The 19,963-nt window shown below is 45.7% G+C and overlaps 1 long non-coding RNA gene across 1 annotated transcript in view; it reads left to right on the top strand.

The window, feature by feature from the left end:
• Positions 1-19,671, top strand: part of LOC141995553 (uncharacterized) — a 185,861-nt gene extending 166,190 nt beyond the window's left edge. The window contains exons 3-4 of the long non-coding RNA XR_012641351.1: positions 18,216-18,373; positions 19,640-19,671. This is a non-coding gene — a long non-coding RNA (uncharacterized LOC141995553). The remainder of the gene's footprint in view (positions 1-18,215; positions 18,374-19,639) is intronic.
• Positions 19,672-19,963: the final 292 nt, after the last annotated feature.

Below are 19,963 nucleotides of genomic sequence, written 5' to 3'. Positions count from 1 at the left end.
CTTTGCAATGCCTCTTATCTTTGCTCCGGGAATTGAAGATGCCTTCTCACTACCCCCCCCCCCCACACACACACACAGACACACACATACCCCAAGCCTTCAAGTGGGTACACGGTCCTTTTTGTCAACAAGCTCCTTCCACTTTCAGGACTGCAGCTCCCAGCACTTGTTACCTGCAAGGCTTAGAGCAGAGATGTTGTAAGCTCCTCTCTTCGTTAGCTGCACAGGCTGTGTGTGTGTAAGCACCATATTTATTACATTAGATCTGTATACACACGGGTGTATATAGATCCATAGATGCCCTTGGTGCTTATAGGGTATATGTGTGTGCATATATACACACATAGGTTCACATATACGTGTATGCACACCCACATGCAAATATTGCATTGTTTTAGAAAATCATCCCTGAACACGTTACAATTTCCTCTTCATTACACAGAAATCAAAATTCATTTGCGACACCCTCTTGTGGGACGGGCAGGGGGGTCGCGCCGGTTCAAGGCGGAGAAAGGCACCCTGGAACTGCCTGCCCAGCGTCGCGCTAGGCTCGCAAGCCGCAGGACGCCCTGTAGGCGAGGCGTGGTGGAAAGTTCTTGCGCTGGCCTAATCGAGCGATGCTCTTTCGGCTAGTCTTGAAATAGCCGAAATTCCGAGCACCGGGATCCTTCTCCAGTTTTCAGGTGTGGTCTTTCAAAGCCCGAAGGCACGCAGGAACTAAACGCTGGCTGGCTCGCGATAACCAACATGGGTTTTCTATTTATTTTCTTAATGTCATTGTAACCTTTTTATTTTTATTTTTAGAAACAGCGTCCTAAACAAAATCACTTCTGTCTGAAAATATCGTGTTTAAAGTGCTCTTTTGTTCTCCCTTTCCGAAGTCTTATCATTAGCAGGGCTAGGAAGAGACCATTTCTCCACTGAAACCCAGTCAATGATCAGCTGCGGAATGTGTTTGTTTGTTTGTTTGTTTCCCTTGGAAAAGAGATGAGGGCCTGTTGCCAAGCACGTCCCATTCAAATTGGCTATTTAATTTGAAATTTGTACGTGTTATTGCAAAACAATGGATCCAGTTTCATTACATGCTAATTTCATTACTTTCAATGAAGTCACTTAAATCAATGGGATTTCTGCCCTGAGTGGGGAGTACAGGACCAAGAACTGAGAAAAGTGTGTGTGTGTGTGTGTGTGTGTGCGCGTGCGTGTGTGTGCTCGCGTTTGTACACAAACAGCTGCATATCGTACTTTAAAAAACCCCACACCATATATCTCACCTTCATACACAAAGAGGTTATTGTGGCACCAAATTTGTTAGTCTCTAAGGTGCCACAAGTCCTCCTTTTCTTTTTGCAGATACAGACTAACACGGCTGCGACTCTGAAAGAGGCTATTGTAGATTTATTAAAGACGTTTAAGATGAGGAACTATTAGCATGTGTGTTGAAACGTTGTGCTTTGTGGTTACTTCCTTCTTCGTGCTGAAATTCAATTGGCCAGTGTATCTAAGACAATCAAACACACTTTTGATTTTTTTTAAATTTATTTGTCTTTGTTTGAAAAACAAAACCTTTGTATCATAAGGTAAAATAGTATTTCTCAACATCGGCGAGCGAAACTTGGCCAACCGCTGAGATGTTTCTTTATATCAAACTCCTTTGTATAAATTGTTATTGCTCTGAACTTTGTACATTAATTAGACATGTTGTTGGTATTAGATGCTCGCTGTATGCCACTTCCATTAAGATCACAAAGTATTGTGTGTGTGTGAAAAATGCAGCACGAGGAAATAATAAGCTTTCCAGTTGTGTTTTGGTGACAAAGAAAGAAACAAATAAACACAAAAGGCAAAGCAAAAGAAGTCTATTGCTTGGACAAATTATGCAATTTTACTGCTGCCCAGTGGCAGTAACTGGAATTGGGTCATTTTAGGGACAACGTCAGCGAAATTCAAGTCACGTCCACTTTTGATATAAGGAGGGTGTCCTCTTTAAAAATTGTTATGCAAAAGCCTCTAGTACGTGATCTTCTGGCAATAAAAGCAGCAAGCCAAATATTAGAGCACACGTCAATAATGTATGAACAGATTAAGAAACCTATCTCCCAGGCAATTACTTCAGCACTGGAAAATCGCTCTGTCTCCAAATTTCTAAAATAAAAAAGTAAATGCAGCAAAGCGAAAGTGTTGTATCTGGTCTTCTCTTTGCCCTTTCCGTGGTAGGGGTTGTTCCAGCCAGGGAATATGACTAAAGGGATGCTGTTTTATCTATATATGTATATTGCTGTACTAAAGAGAGACAGCATGCAAACTCCTGTCTGCTTGCATTTATTTTTTGTCTGGAGCAAATTACGCTGCCGGATCCGTAATTCTCACAAAAAGTAATAGGAAATGTTCCGTGGAAGGTGGGGTGGAGGCGTCCCGCAGCAAAGATGTGTACGTGGGTTTTGTAGTGACTTATGTGCGTGGCGTTTGGGAACTCCGCCCGGTCAGCACTTTTAAACACTCTCTTTGTTGGTAAACATTGCAGCAGCCACGTCTTTCCCCTGCCTTTGAGGCCCGATCCCGTGCGCTAGGCTTGTCTCACAATGGAAGAGCCGCCTTAGATGCCAGTAACATCCGCCGGGCTCTGCAGTCGCCGACCCTGCTCGCGAGCGGGTTCCGAGTTTGCGGGGGGAAAGCGCCACCTGTCGGCGGTCCGCGGAGACGTGCGGGCGGCATTTTGCTCGCTGAAATCCGTGGAATTGGAGGAGGCGCAGAAAGGCATCAGTATTCTCGTTCAGAAGTTTGAGTGGGTCAGAGAGAGAGAGAGATGTTTTGACACACTGGGGTTGTATGCGCGTCTGTATAGTAGAGAACAGCCTTAGGTTATTGCTTAATACTCTTTCCATGCCGTCATGATTCTTGTATCGAACATTTTCCCAATAGTTACCTCGCATGAGGCTTCTTGAAGGCTCCCCTAATGGAGACTGGTGACAGTGTACCACATGACAAATAATTCTCCTCTCCTGGGGAATGGCTCCTGAGGGCACAAACAATGAATTAGATGTTGGGTTAGTGATGTAGCCACTCTATCCCTTGGCCATCGGCACTCTAACAATTCTTTCTTTGACCCTATATAACTAGACAACCGTTAGAAGCAGGTCCTACCTCTGAATTTACCCAGATCTGAGGACTGTTCATTAGGAATACTCTACCTGATGAGCATAAAATCTGGATCCAATGTATGTTTAGCAGGACAGTGTGTAATTAGAAGAGCATTTGTATAGCGCTCAGGATTCAATCAGTGATGTAATAATCGATCAAGACTGCATATCCCTTCCCATATCGAGCCTTGGATCCTTGAGCAACCCCAATGCCTAACGAAGGAAGGCATGCAGGGTCCAAAATATAGGACCTGCTTGTAAATACGTAAGGATTTTAAGATTAAGGATTGGTGCTGATAATAGCTATGCCCAGTCAAGTGAACAATACTGTATGGATCTGGCGGGAATCCTTTTCTTCGGTCTTTTTCTGATTATGTCAATGAGCCAGTCAATGGGATCAGCTGTAAAACAAGCTCTAGTTGCTAGAGACCCACACAAAAGAGGGGAAGGGCAATAGACAAGGAACAAATACCGAGTAAAGTTCGACGAGGATTTGTCTGTGGTCAGGTAACCAAATGGCAGTTAAAATTGACAAATTAAATGACTTCACAGTGGGAACAGAAATAATACATTTAAAAAGATGAACACAAATAGGAAGACAGTGAGCGGTAAGGCAGGAAGTCTTTGAAAGGGTCCTCAGAGTGCTAGTGAATTCTTCACTGGGGCGTCTTCTAAACAATGTGGAGACGCCGTTCAAAAATCAAAGCGTATCAGAGAGAGAGAGAGAGAGAGAGAGAGAGAGAGCGAGCTGGTTCGGAGTCAGACTAGACTCCAAGAGAATGATTGGCAGATTAGTTAATTATCTGATCTCACTTTATCCAGGGTGGGTTTCATTTGGATATTTAAAAAGTCAGTTAAATGGCAAAAGAATAAAAAGAGACAGAGAGGAAATTGGACTTAACAACGCACTGTAGGAAGAAATGTTTAAGAAAGAAAAGATCAAGAATACAGCTCCAAACCCTTCGCTTTCCTAATGCAGAAATCAGATCTATCTATCCACCTACAATAGAATATGGTGATAGATCCACTCCCCCAAAACCCCAGAAGAGAGGACAGGAAGGCAGTCTTTCAAAGTGGAAAGGGGAAAGGGAGGAGAAAATCAAAGCAGATAATCGGTTACTTCTTCCTTTTTTCCCGCCTCTCCCATACTCCGACCCTCAGCACCCCAAAACAGGAAGAGGTATTCTGCAACGCGCATTGTCCCATGAACCAGTTCCTATAGCAGATCTGGGCTTTAGTTGAAACAATTAAAACATCCCCGTCTGAAAAACCTGTTATTGGTGCACGGCAGACCGATTTACTATCTTCACTAGTTAATTGAATGGATTTATTTTGATACCTTTACAAAGTAATTAGGTCTTTGTTTGTTGGGGTTTGAATTTTTGAACTAAGGGGTGTTTTACTCTCTCCTCAAGTTAGGGATTGAACTAATTTGGGAATCGAGTTCATTGGGAGCACATTTTACTAGCTAAATCTCTATCTCCCCAGCTTTTTTCCCGGGGAAGTTAGACAGCTCGGGGCAGATCCATTGTCGTAGTTCCGCTGACTTCAAGAGAGCTTTGATCATTTACACCAGCTGAGGATCTGCACCCTAGAAATCGGCCCACCTCAATCAAAGGGAGACTCCTCGGAAGAATGGCTGGGGAATTCCGTATCCCGACACCAGTTCTAATGTTCCTCATTTCTGACACCATTAGGTAGAAACTAGTTACAAACATGGGCACCCGGGGTTTGTAGGTGATCTAACAGGAGACTGAAAATCTCGATGGTTTAATATTAAAAAGAATGGCTTGGAATTTACAATCTGTTTGGCTAGAAACTTCGACACAGTTTGGTGCTATTGCTCGCAAACTGGTCCCAACCTGGATGATAGTGTGAACAGGTTGGTTCTGCTTCTCTTTGCGCACACCGCATCTTGGACCGCATCTTCTCTTCTCTGAAGATTGATGCCCTTTCTTCTCTAGAGCTACCAGAAGGCAGCTTTTTTCTTCGCCATACAGGACAGGCAGTTTCAGTTATACTGGACTCAGCCTGCTAGAAGCCTTGGATACATATTGCCTAGATTTAGAGCTTACTTTGTAGCGGGAAACTGTTGCTCCTTGAGCTGAAAAAGTGACCTTTAGTGGGCAATGCTGCTGTGAGCCGTGACCGTGGGCTTAATAACGCTTGGTCACTTTTTCCACCTGGCGTGGTGATGGAGCCGTGCTCATTGATTGTGCAGTGTAGAGAGGCGTGTGGGTCGGACAGTCAGATTTCAGATCATTTTAAAGAGACAGATACTTCTCCAAAAAAAGGAGTACTTGTGGCACCTTAGAGACTAACAAATACATTTTGTTAGTCTCTAAGATGCCACAAGTCCTCCTTTTCTGTGTACGGACACAGACTAACACGGCTGAAACCTGAGATGCTTCTCAGTGTTTACAAAGTTCTCTCTATACTATTGACAAGCACAAACATTTCCGCATATTCCTTCGGTTTCGGAATCATTCCATTTCATCTTCACTGATCAGCTGAAAAGAGATCACAGATAACTAGACAAAATGTAATAACTCGAGGCAATTTCAAACACACAGCGAGACACAGGTAGATAGATATGACTAGGACAGATAAATTATAGGTAAGATTAGAAGATAAAGACGGATAGAAGATAAATAGAACACTACAGATAACGACACGTTTCATGCTACTTCTGAGACGAGGAAGCAGGACAACACGACCTATGCCAAAGAAAACATAGTTTGGGGGGAATTCATCAACTCCCTGTCACCAGAGAAAAGATTCACTGTAAAAGACAACTTCTTTAGGCAACGATCGGAATTGAACGGTGAAACCATTCCGTTATTACGATGGCGGAAACTGTAATGGGACGGGGCGCTCATTTCTGTCACCACCCACCATTATTTGAAAAGTGAGTTGAAGAGTTGGTTTGTTTCGTAAAATACCCCTGTTAAGTGCAGAGCATTTCCGTCTTCGGTACTGCGGGAGGAAGGGGGGTGGGAGTGTTGCCGTCTGAATGTAAAGGGACTTTGAGTTGCTGCGAGTTAAGCCAGTGCTGGGGATAAAAGAAGAGGAGACCAAAGAGGGAAGAAGGAAAGCTGGAGCGAACGTGACCCTGATTTTGAAACTGCCCAGTCATGCTGAGGAAGAGCCCGCTGTGTAAATCACTGTTGTTTCTGCACGGGTGAAGAATACTAAAGCAAATCAGTCTCTCGTTAGACTGAGCGGCCACAGTGAGTCGTGCTTGGTTGTTTTGCCGCTTTAGAAACTTCTTGTTCGTGCAGTTATTCCTCAAGACTACAGGTGATTAACTTCATGTTTAAGAGCAAAATAAAGTAGCCTCGAAACATTAAAAGGAGAATGGCTAGACATATGGGAAACAGTCTTAAAAGCAATGGGATCTCTCGTGGTCTGGCGGGGGGCTGATGGCCCTGCAGGGCTTGTGTCCCTGGTCTGAGCTTCCTTCAGCGTGCTCGTGTATTCAGCTATTTTTAAAGTACCTGGCTCTGCACTCTTTCTGTGGGCCGGAGCGCCTCGCTTTGTCTCTGGACACATTTGTACAGCGGCATGTAAGTGTCACAGAGAAAGATTAAATCCATGTTCAGGGAAGTGTTGCGGGATTTGTCCGCACCTCGGCTCAGGGGAGACAGAAAGGAATCCCCTCCTGTCTAAAGTTTCTGAAGACAGGAAAGGAGCCAGCGTTTGCCAGATACCCACTCAGGAATCCCCCATCCAGCCGAGCCAGGTACCTTACAGAAGGGGAGTGGGGCAGCGTGCGGGGGAGTGAGGGTGGCTGGAGGGGGGAAGAGGTTGCAGTGGTTTCTGCCACTCTCTTGGGAGCGTTTCGAAGCTGGCTCGCGTCGCCTGTGCCAGGCTTTGATGAGCTGATACTTGATCAACTCGGTAACCACCGAGATCATCATTGTTTTTAAAAAGACTGTTCTGTTCCCAAGCATATGCTCTGATTGCCTGGGCACGTGATCCTAATGCGTGCGGACGGTGCCGTTTACACTAGCAGAGACCAGGATTCAATCAATGGGCCGAGATGGGGGGAGCCCAGTGACCGAAACCGTCTCCCTCCCTTCCTACAGCAGGGCCAACTTTTGCACCAGACCCTTCGGTCCTTAGGACTCCAGGATCACGGCGTAAGCCCGCAGCGCAAAGGGCACCTGCCTTGGTAATCCCCACCCCTCAGCCTGCTGCTACTGCCCCCAGGGCCAGCTGCGGAGGGCAGCAGAGGCCCGAGCCCAAGGGAGCCTTGTCGGTGACGGCCTTAAGGCTTGACTCAGGCTCCGGGGGAGCCGAGATCACCCCCGGCTGCCCCGGGGCCTGCAGGCTCACTGCGGTGCCGGAGCAGCGCGGGGAGAATGGTTCCGGGCTCTGCAAGGCGCTGGCCCACGCTGAGGCGCTCGGAGCCTCTTCCTGCTTTTGCCCTCTGCACAGACCGAGGCGACGGGCAGCCCGGGTCCGGGTGAGCTCAGCTCTGGCTGCCCGCCGGACCACCTCGCTTCCCGAGCGCAGACACACCCTGCCACTGGACAGCGGGCAAAGGTTACAGGCCTCTGCAGTGCCCGGTCTGGCCGGGAGAACCCGTCCTGCTGCCCAGGCCTTTCAGGTCAAACCCCAGAGCGCCCGATCCTGCTCCCTGGCCAGCCAGCAGCAGAATCCCCTTTGAGTCCAAGGGGGGCAGAGGTGCTGGAACTGGGGGCGCTACTTCACCCTCGGCTCTAAGTGGTTCCCATTATAGACAGGACTTAGGGTTTGGTTCAAGGGCTCTCTACACATTGTTCCAGCACCCCTGAAGGGCTGGTGGGTTACAGAGACACAGAGTGTGGGGCGCAAGCCCTGGAGGTTTTGTTCAAGAACAAATAAACCTGGATTGTATCAATCCGTTTTAAAGGCGTTCTGTGTTCAGGGATTCTGCGGCAGGCCAGGCGTTCTGGGCGCCGAAGTCACTGCCCGGTTGTGAAAGGCCGGAGATTTGCTGGGAGGTTTTGTTGCTAATGCAGCCCACCCGTCTAGTCCACGCCTTTTCCAACGGCTTTGACCTATTTAAAACGGCCCCATCCTTAGTTAAAAGAAAACCACCGCAGAAGGGGGTTTGAGATCTGAAAACTGCCCCGGATCCGAAATAGTCCCCCTGCCCGACTCTTTGTCAGGCTCCGGCCCGGGCCTGCGTGGAGGCGGGGAGCGACATGCCCTCAGCTTGGCTGCAGAAGGAGTCCGCAGGGCTGTAAAATCAATAACAACAACCGTGAAGTTGACAGAACCCTCTTGGGAGAGACGCTGGGTTCTGGAGCCAAGACACCAAAGAGAAAGGGATTGAATCAGGAGTGATTTATTTAGGGGGGGAGGGCAGGTGGGAAGGCCAGCTGGGATATTTTCTAGACTGGAGAATGACTTCACAGTATTGTCGTCCATGTCATGTTGTCCATGCTATATGTTTTATTTTAATTGACAATCACCTGTGAAACACCCCCTGAAGGGAGGCGGAGGGGGCTACCCAGCCCTTTTAAGTTACATGCTGGAGCTGAGGGCTATTTCCAAGGTATGCCATAGGAAAATGGAAGGAGCACTCCCAGCCCTGCAGCCAAATGGAGAGTCCCTCGGCGGGCTAACAGCATCACATTCCTGAGCTACACAAATGATGAAAAAGTTCCAGTTACTGTCTAATGAAAGGCCTCCATCTCCCTTCCCCAGAGGTTTCTGATGCACATATAATTAGCTCTCAATATTTCATGAATATGGGGTTGACTAATTCCTTTTCACTCAGGAGATTTTACATTCCGAGTTTTACCATCACTGGCACTTTGGACGAAGCCCTGAACCTGGGAGAAGTTGTTGTAGTTTGGAACTGTTTCTTCTACCTGGCTTTCAGGCTTCCTTACAGATCACCTCTCAGCCCAGCTAGGCACAAATGTGAGATACAGGGTGTGGCAAAGACCCAAAAAATGATTTATGCAGGAAACTGCTCGTGCTCTGTGGGATTCATTCCTTTAGCGCAAATAATTCTTTCTCTAGCCTATGTTTCAAGCTCTTTGTTTCTAGGACATTTGGGTGGAATGGAGCTAATTTCTGGACTAAAAAGAGTGACATCACTGGACAAGATGTGAGAGATGCTGCAGGGCCTGTTTCCATCAAGATGTTATGAAATAAACCTCCATGTTCTCTTACAGTTTTCCACAGTATTATTTTAAAATTCTTCTGATTGTAAGTAAATGAAATAATATGAATGAGAGTTGGCGATGCATCTCTTAAATGTAAAATAGGACACACCTCTCTTCTTAGTTTTCACTGGGTCCAATAAAACTAATACATAAGTTCTTTGAATCTGTTTCAATTTTCATGTCTATCTCACTTTACTTTGACAGGGCCTAAAATAATAATGGCTTTAGGAGTCAGTAAAAGCTTATTAGTGTTAGGCTATGAGGCATATTGGTTTGGGCCAAGATTATCTAAAGTGACTAGTGCTTTGGGGTATTTAATTCCATCATTCCAATTTGTGACGTCTTAAAGGGCCTGGCTTTCAGAGGGTGGGTGCTCAGCACATTCTGAAAACCAAGATGTCTTAAACTATGTGCTTAAAAATGGAGACAAGCCCAACTCGCTAATCACTTGTGAAAATATTGGCTGCTAGAACTTTTTCCTGTTGTGTAGGAATTAAGATCCAAAGCCTATTGAAGTAAACAGAAAAGTTCCCTGACTGACTTCGCATCAGGTCCAAAGCAAGTCAATAGGTTCCTGTCTCTGTGTAAAAAGCCCATTCGAGACAGTTGAAAGGTTCCAATGTACGTCAGGCAGCTTTGGATCAGGCCCAAAATCATCATAAATCTTTCCCAAACCAAAATAACTATTTAAAGATGGTTTCTTTTGAGAAGGCAAAGATTTCCCTCATGACCTACTCATGATCCTGTGGTTTAAAAAAGAGAAGAATAGAATGATGATCTCCTAATGAAATTCCAAGGTTCTTCGTATGGGTACTAGGTTGTGCCTGGCATCTTGTGTCTACACTGCAATATAAGACTGGGCTCAGACTCAAGCTTCAGCCCAAACCCACCTTCCGTCTACACACAAGTCTCTCAGACTCTGGCTTGGACCCTGCGGGGCTGGAGGGTTTGAGCCTGAGTCAAGCTGAGACTGAGGATTTGAGCCCTATTGCTTTGCAGCGTACATTCAGCTTCCTTGGCCCCTCAATCCCCACTCAGGTCCTTAGAGTCCACCAAAGTCCCACAGTCCCATGGGCCAATTCCTTTGTCCTCTCTATCAGAAGAATCTCCAGTTAACTCCAGGGAAATGGAATCAGCCCCCCTTGGTGTCGTGCAGTAGCTCATTGAGACAGCGTTTAACCCTTCTGTTGTCTTCTGAACACCATTGGAGAGCCTGCTGTGATTGCAAAGAGGGCTGAGCAGAAGAGTCCTTTGCAAAGTAACACTGTTTCATGGTCATGAGGGCACAGCCAGATTTGGGTAAATGTCTGGTGCAAGGCCAGAAAAACAGAGGACTTTAGTAAGAGTACCAGGAATAACCATGCATGCCAGCAAACAGCAAAGAAGCTGGCAGCGCTACTAGTTTACTCGACCGCTGACCAGTGCAGGGAGTGGCTGAAGAACGAGCACAGGAAAATCAGGGACCTGATCTGCACCTCAGGCAACTCGCTGATATCATGCCCATTTTATGAGGCGTTTGACCGGGTGCTGGGCACCGTGCCAAGTGCAGAGCCAACAGTGCTGCATGTTGACCTGGTCAGCCAGGATGGTGACCTGCTGGCCCCAGCATCCAGCATGGGGAGTGATGGGAGCTAGCCGCAGGTGCCGAGTCAGGACACTGAAGTGACTCTGTTGCTGAAACCAGTCCTGGAGGAGACTTTGGAGTAGGAGCAGCCGCACACCCTGGGGCCATACTTTTGATGCCCCCCGACCCCTAAGGAACTGCCTGCCAAGGAGCCTACAGCAGACATGGAAGGGACAGAAGCTGCCCCTGAGACCAGTAAGTCTCTGGCTCCATGTTAATGTCTATTAATACAGTAATGGTGGGGATTTTCATTCTATGAACCAATGCAAAAGTTATTAGAAGCCCCAGCTCCCGGTGTATAGCCACAAATGGTGGATTGTATGCCAAAGGGGGCGTGGCTTCCTCACCTCGTCACCCCCTACCAGGTGCCTTTCAAAATGGCGACTGGGAAATGTAAATAGTAAAAACTCCTTGAAAGTAAAGTTTCACTTAAGCAAGTGCAGATTTTTGCTCGGGGCTGAGAAGTCCTATTTCTTAAAAATAATAACCTGACATTGCCATGCCTGTAAGTACGCCACTCTGTAACCATGCAATGGTGTAACAAGCCAGCTGGCAACAGTGAACTGATTGGGGCGGAGGCGGGGAGGAAATGCTTTGCCTTTACAAATCTAGCCCACTTCAGTTAAAGGTAGTCCTTGCAGTCCATAGGTGACAAAATCATTGGTGTCAAATTCAACTGAATTTGAAATTTTTTCAAATTTTTTTCCAGAAAGGTGGCAGGGGAAAATGGGGAGGAAGGAGGCTGGCTGTGGAGTTCTGTGTGTTTGCGTTAAGCTCTAACAGACTAAGCCATGTGTAAGCTAATGCATCATCCTGTTGATTCCCTCCTGAATTCTGACCCAATCCTGCGTGCCGATAGGTGCAAACTTTTCTTGAAGCAGGAACTCCAGTTTGGAGCAGTCACATTTCAGGGACCTCGGTAGCTGACCAGCCCATGCAACTCATAGATGTGCTGTAAGTTTGAATGCATCGGCGACGTACACTGCAGGTTTCCTACCAGCAGCTTGGAATAACATCTCCGTCAGGCACCACAAGAACAGTGGTGTCCTCCAAAACGTGGAAGGCCTGAAATGCTAGAAAAAGCTTTTGCAGCACAGCCCTGGATGGCACTCCCCCAGCCCCAACCCAAAGAGTTCTGCAATTTTTAGAAAACAAAAAACAGCTTTGCCTTCTTACTTACCATTGTCTCTGCACTTCTTTCATTGCGATTAACCCAGCTCTGTGTAGGGAGGGTCTGTGGTCTGAAGCATCCCTCTCACAATAGATGGAAGTTCAGTTTGGAAAAGTAACATGTTATCTGAAATTATACAAGGATTTTTTCTGTGCTCCTGCACTGAGCTACTTGAGACAATAACCCTCTGTATCATGTCCTATTTCAGGGCCTTTGACCTCTACTAGCTGCAGTACCTCCATAGCTTGCCCACATTGCATCTGAAACCTGGGCCAACATATACTCCCACAGACGGTTCCAAGAGGAAGTGTTTCTGTGATGACCTAACGGTTGAAGTTCTGGAGAGGGCCAACAAATAGGCTCAGTACCAAAGACAGAGGGACGGACTTACAGCTAGAGTAAAGGCATGGTGAGAGGCAAGAGGAAAGGCTCGGTCTGGCTGTACAGCTTAAGGATGGGGTTTCAGTGCAGGAGCAGGCATTTGCTTCACAGTTTCTGGAACAGGAATGGGGGCCAAGGGAGGTGGACAGAGCTTAGCAGAGAAAACTGAGAAGTGGTCATGTCATTCATAAGCTCATTGCATGGCCATCAACCTCCCACCAATTCCCCAGCACTGAAACCCCACCCCTCACCCTACAAGCACATCATAAAGCATTATTCCCCCTCTTCCCTTGGGCCATGCAAGTCCATAATGTGGGAGCACAATGCATCTTCTGCCTGGGTACATCCAGCTCCAGTAGTGCTAAGCGGACTTTCTGGCTGAGCATACTGATTCAGTGGCCCCTAGTTGTCATAGATCCAGTCAGGGGGAAATGGTTCACCTCTGGCTTCACAGAGATTGTGAAGAGCCCAGCAAGCCACAGTAATATGCACATTCTTGATGATCCTGGAACTCAAACGGGTCTGTAAACATCTCCAATGGGATTTCAATCTGTCAAAAGCATATTTAGCAACCTGCTGAGAGTGTAATTAAACCATCTTTTGCCAGGGCCTCTGAAATCAGGATACAGATTCATAGATCAAGGAAGGGGGGGGGGATTTGTGGGGGTCCCCCAGGATAATGGTGGGGACAGTAACTCCACTGATGACAATGGCATTTGGTGGGACTAGTGTCCCAGCCTGTCCATGAATGTAGATGCCTGAACAACAAAAAACCCTGGTATTGTGAACTTTCCCAATGTGGTCTACGAAGGCCTGCATAACAATGGAGTAATGCCCTTTAGAGTTTTCATGTGCTCTTTGAGGAGGACAAACAAGTCCCATCCATGGCCCCAGCACAGTTTGGAAACCTCATTCTCTCAAGGCCATGAATTACTTCAGGAATATCTTTTATGCCTGCCACCTTGGGATAAACCACATGGCTGATTGCCTTGGAAACCTCTACCACCTCTTTACCCACAGTCGACTTTCTAACACTTAACATAGTCCTGTTTGAAATTCACACCTCCTGCAATTCACACCCCTATAGTCCATTCTGCAGCACAGTGCAGACAAGCCCTTACAGGGCCAGATTCGTTTCGGGGTTCTGGCAAGCCTTTACGCTTTCTCTTTTGCACTGACAGAGATAATTCCAGCTCTAATTTCTGGTGCAGAAAATCCATGGCTGTGACTTTTTGTCATCCTAAACAAGCCAACGCATGTGTGTGTGTGTGTGTGTGTGTGTAACCTCACAAAGCCATGTGACCCCTTTTTGGTTACTGATTGATTTAGTACATGGCTTACTTGCCTTCACAGTAATCCAGAAGTTCTTCTAAAGCTCAGTAACCCTGACCTTGTCCCTTTATTGACCACATTAACTGGCGAGGGGCTTCAAGTCCCCCCATGGCAATTTGTGCTGGTGGCTTGTGTTGCCCCAATAGCTCACATTCTCCTATTGGTTTATCAATACGAACATTTTCCCCTTCAGAACTTCCTTTACCAGAAAACATTTCACCAGTGTGATGCTGTGGGAGAAAGAACAATTCATTTGCCCATCAGGCTATTTTCTCTGTTGCTGCAAATTGGTGTAGCTCCCCTGATTTCAATAGCGATATGATGCTTTACATCAGCTGAGGATTTGGCCCAATTAAGACACACTTCTCCCCAGAATCTGCCTTTCTCCTCAAAGTAGCCCTGTTGTCTTAATATTTTGGTTAGACAAATGTAGAGAGCTTCCTTCCACCGTTCCTGCCACTGGATCAGACCTATGCCTGAGCAGGGTCCTATGCTGCTCGAATGGAGACACCACAAGCTCTCCTCCCATTAGAGTTCCATTGTTGAAGGGTGGATGGTAGCTGGTATGAAGCTGTTGCCTCTTCTTCTGTCCCCGCCGTTAGAGAGAGAAATAGGGCCAGCCTGGGAGTTGTGGTGGAGCTTGACTGGCAGAAGATGGTAAGAAAGAACAACTGTAACAACATTAGTACCACCGGACAGGCTGAATTCTGGAATTGAGCACAATACTAACAGACTGTGGACTCTGTCCTGCTGGGCCCAGTCCCATTGTCTTCATGTAAAAGATGTTCTTAGGAACCCGCACCATCTTTAACTACCTTGGGGGACGGGGGAAGTCATGGCCCATATGCCTCCTGTAGGTACCTGGAAAGCTCTACTCTACCCCTCTGACCATTGGCAGTGACCTCCAAGACCTTACATTTTCGTCTTCTGTGCAAGTCCTATGTGGAAGGCCCGCCCTGAAATCTGGTGGGTAAAATTTACTGATGTAAACATGGGGTGACCTCACTTGTGTTATCCCAATGGCATTGCCCTGGGGTAAGTGACAGAAAAAATTGGCCCTTTTGGTCATCTAATTTTTAAAGTGTGCATTTAGTACTAATTCATTTTCTTTTAAAGAACACAACTGCTATTAATGGTTTAGGTGCCAAGGCTATTTGGCTATTGATTTACTGAGTCTGTTTTTTAATTTGCCACCATCACACCACCTAACTTTTAAGCCCCTGTGAAATCACTGGAATCCACAAGGCCTGATTGAGGTGCCTAGGTTTGGTATGCAGTAGGCTTTTGTACATCCCTGAGACTGGGATGTACAAAAGCCAGCATACTAGGCAGGGAGTTGCCTAAACCAGCTAATGGGAGAGGTTTTACCTCAGCCCCACTCACCTCAGAGAGTTTGGGGCTTTCTCTGCTTATGAGCCATAACCAGGAGACTTTTGCGATAGTCCAGGTCTTGAACCCAGGACTGGAAGTCTCCAGAGAGCCACATCCTGGCCTCCACCCACTTTCAGCTGAAATTTTGCAGGCTGGGAAACTAGTAAGACTATATATAGCCTCAGCCAAGGCACCACCCATGGGAACTCTGATTGGAGGATCACCTGGCTCCACTGGTTGGTCCAACTGTGCTCTTTAAGCCAGAAGGAGGCACAGGAAGTTTGTCAGAGCAGCAAGGTGATTTTGATTTCCTGTTGTGGCTGTATTAGATTCTGCTTGTGCCAGCTTCACCCCTGCCTTTGCTCTTGCTCCATGCTTGATCTTGCTTCTCCTCCAGTTCCTGCCCTTAAGCCTTGCCTCCAGTCATCAGTTACTGGTCCTGACTCTGGCTTCACCCCTGGCTCGAGTAACTGGCAGTTGACTCTGGTGCTGACCCTTGTCTTCATGGCCCACCCTGGATGCCCTGCTCTGCCCACTAGCCCTGACTCCTGCTCTGAGTACTAGGCCAGCCTGCCTACATCCCAGTCCATAACACCTTCTCCTGGAGCAGATGGCTTAGGCACCTAAACCATTTCTTGCAAGAATGGTGCCTTCCTAACTTCACACACACCAGCTGAGGAGACAGCAGCCTCCCTTATAACCTTTAGGCCAGTGGTTGGGGAATTCTTTCAGGATGTTGGAGACGTCAGTTCAATTCTTTCTCTGCCTGATGAGAAGGGATTTGCAGCGGGGTTCTTTACCTCTTAGGTGAGTGCCCTAGTCACTGAGATGTGGGTTATTTGATGTGAGAATCTATTCTGTTGAAGAACATCCATTTTGTATTAAATAAAGATTAACTAGGCCAGAGAGAGTGATAATGACTCTATAGTCCAATGTTCTAGGGCCCTCACCTGAGAGGTATGGAACCTCTGTTCAAATCCTTTCTCCTTATCAGGCAGAAGGGGGAATTAAACTGAGGTCTCCCACAATCTGGGTGAGTACTCTAGGCTAAAGGTTATAGATAGGCTTGGCAGAATTTGGTGGTGGTGGTTGGGTTTTTTTGTTTTGTTTTTAGTGTTGATGGATAATGTCAACGTTTTGTTTTTAAGCCCTTTTTTATTTTTATCCATTTAAATTTGCACAGTTGCTGGAACTTATGGGGGCTTAGTCAATAACTAATGACAGTAGATGTTTATTCAAAAAATGAAAGCTTTATAGCCATTAAAACACAATTTGTCATCATCACATGACAAAATATACACAGTAAATATCCTTAAATCAAGCTCTGCTGCGTTCTCAAGCTGCATTTTTCTTACTTCATCCATACATTTTAATTATCAATGGAAATATATTTTCATTGGTTTGTGTGTGTCCAGTGAAATTGACACTTACTTATATTTACTAGTAAAATTCTAATTCTCCCAAGCCTAGTTATAAGGTGGGCCCCCTCTAGCTGTTTTGTGTGCTCGGGCCCTGGAGACAAGATAAGCATTGGCCCATCTATCATTCCCCTGTTTGAGGATCCTACTGGGCTGAGACAGCTGTCTGGGCACCTGCCTGAGGGAGGAGCAGTGTGTGTGCCCAGAGGCAGAAACTTAAAGGCCTAGGAGAGTTTTACTGCAAACATTTTGGTGCCCAGTGAGTTGCGGCCCTTACAAGGTTAAGTGTTAGCTGAGTGGGGGTTGTGTGAATCACAGTAGTGCCTAAATTCCTTTATGGATCCATGGAGCATACAGACCTCAGTAGCCAGGTAGAGAATCTTTTGGACCAAATTCTCAGCAGGCATAAATCGTCATTGTTCTGTTGGTTTCAATGAAGCAGTACTAGTTTACACTAGCAGGGAATTTGGCCCTTTAAATTTATACCCACAGTAATGCACATCTGTGACTGGGGCACCCAGAACACATTACAAGCTGAAAAGGCCCATGTTGCAGTTGCTTTTTCTTGGGTTGTTAAGGGCTTGCTTTCAAATGCTGGTTTCTAGCGACATCTCGTGGTTTCCTTTAGGTACTGCAAGCAAACTATTACACATGCCTCTTTTTATTGGGATTCCTTACACTGCAGAAGCTTTATGAAAGTCAGTTTGTCTTTTGCACCTATCATGATACTTTTGCCCTTTTTGATGGGGTTGATGCATCATACAAATTGGCTGCCATATATTTTTGTGGCTAGCAAGTGAGTAAAAGCCCTAATTTCCTTGTACATGAACCTTAAGAGTGAGGATATCTCCAAACTTGATGACGGTGGGAACGGCCTTTTCAGTGTGTTTTAGTGGAAGGCAGATTTCCTCAGAGATTGCTTCTTGCATTATAGAACACTAGACATACAAAACATCTTGGTCCATTGGTGAGGTCAAGACCATGATACCATGTGTGAGCGCCAAGAATTAACTTCCCCCAGAGGTTTCCTCACGGCTCACTTAAGGACAGGGCTGCACAGTCAGAGAACTGATCAAACAAAAGCCATCAGTGACAAATAGTGGCAGCCTTGGAAAAGCAAATAAACATTGCCACATGGAGGACAAAAGGGTATATTTAACTTTTGATCAATCAAAAAACAATGAGTAGGGAGAGAAATGTTAAACTTAGAGATGGTAATAAAGAAAGATGGGGCTTTAAATTTTTTCAGAAGTAGTGGATTGTGTTCCTTTAAATGAAACAATATTGTTAAAAAATATATAAAGAAATGCCTATGTTGATTGGCAAAACTACTGAACAGTAATTTAACCCAGGGAGGCAATATTTATAAAGGACCCCTCCGTCCCACAGGTCTTTTCCCTGACTGTATCTATCACCAATGGTGATTTCTTTATCCCAATAATGCAATGGAAAGGCAGGTATAGTATAAACAAACAAGGTATTTTATTAAACAAACCATAAAACCATAAAACCACTCGGTAGTTAACACCTAATACTGGCAGTAAGCCAGGACCCCAGAACAAAGAAGTGGCTACAGAGAACATCAAATAATCAAGTACATCACCATCTCTGCAGAGACACACAGGACAGGTAACACCACAGACCACGGATCATGACTGGAACACAGACGACCACTGGAAAATGACAACAAGGACCACTTGGAACTTCACACAGGGTCAGGAAGGACACCACACAGGACCAATGGAGGCAGGAACACGAGGATAGCCGGGCAGGTAAGTGAAGTCTTCTCCTCTTCTCTCTTGATGATACTGCAAGCATGGCTGCCACTGGGGGGGACAGCATTTGGTGCTGGGCGCACCATTCCTTTATAGTCTCTCATTGTCGGGCAGATTACCCATATCATGTGACTCTTTCCCGCCGCTATTTCTCCTGCCTTAGGAAACAAGTGAACAAGAATAGGGGACCAAAATGGAGGGCAAACAACAGCTACGAAAATAAAAATGGTGAACTGGCCTAACATCTAATAATGCTAGTTTAAGGTTTGATTTGGCCATCTTTAGTCACACTGGGCCCAATACTAGCATTCATTCATGCTCAGTAGTACTTTGTTCCATGAGTCAATCCATTGGACAAGCCATGGAGTAAGTTACTACTCAACGTGAATAAGTCTGAGATACTCCGGCCCACAGAACAGTATCTTATTACACGAGTAGCCTCACTGATTTTAGTGGACAGAGGTGCAATTCAGCATGAGTTAGGGTGGCAGAATCAGTCCCATGAGGATTTATTCCGTTCTATTCTCTTTAAAATATTCAACACCCATCACTATGGTATCTGAGCTGGCAATGCTGTTTGCTGTAGTTCATTGTATAGCATGGGATTGCCTTCACATTGCACAGAAAATTCTGTTACATGTATTCTGACACCAAGTGGTTTTTTTTAAAAATGGGTTTCCCATGTACTCACACCAGCTCAGACTGTCTTGCTGGTAGCTAGCAGTGCATGTAAGCTACTTTGTCTTCCTTTCCCACTGGCTAATAACTTTCTTGGCACCAACTTTTCAACAGGTGGGATGAAATGTGACTGCTTCATTGCTCACGATGAGGAAAGATTTATGGCAAAAGACATGTTGCTTACGCTTTTATGGAGACTGCTATGTAAAGACATATAATGCGCTATGGCAAGGGTCCCACAAACTCAGAGAGAGCCTCAGAACAGCCAAACAAATGATTGTCCAATTTGTCATTTATATGCTTAAAATCTGGGTGTAAAAACAGGATGTAAACTGAGATCACTGAAATGGCTCTGTAGCTAAATTTTCCATGTCTTTGGCCATAGAATGCTCCATCACTCATCCAGGATTAGATAAGGTATTACAGATTTTAAAAAATAGTTTCCCAAGTGCACAGAACAATGTTTTGCTATTTGATTAGACACCACGCTGATCTGAGTCTCTTCAAGTAGCCATCAGCTCCTTGTCTTTGATTGCAAAAGGCCGCATTGTCCAAAACATAACTATAGCTTTTTCACATGAACAGGTCAGCAGATGAAGAACTCTGTCCCAAGGCCTTTCACTGAAGGTGCGCACCCTTTACAGATGGTGTCCAGACTTTCAGATCCAAATCTTACCTGCTGTATCTGCATTAATGATCTATATTCCTTGAATAACTTTATTTATTGTTACATTTTGAAATATATTAGATGGTAGAAAATCCACTAAGTAACTAAGTAGTGGATTTTCTACAGTGGCACATCCTTACAATACAACAAATACTTTTTCCATTACAACCACTAACTATTATAAAGGCTGATGAACTGTAAGAGACCAAATGAAACCTTGTAGCGTTGCCTATTAAACCTAC

The sequence above is a fragment of the Natator depressus genome, chromosome 11, assembly GCF_965152275.1.
Source record: "Natator depressus isolate rNatDep1 chromosome 11, rNatDep2.hap1, whole genome shotgun sequence".
NCBI lineage: Eukaryota > Metazoa > Chordata > Testudines > Cheloniidae > Natator > Natator depressus.
This window is presented reverse-complemented; position numbering and strand designations above follow the sequence as displayed.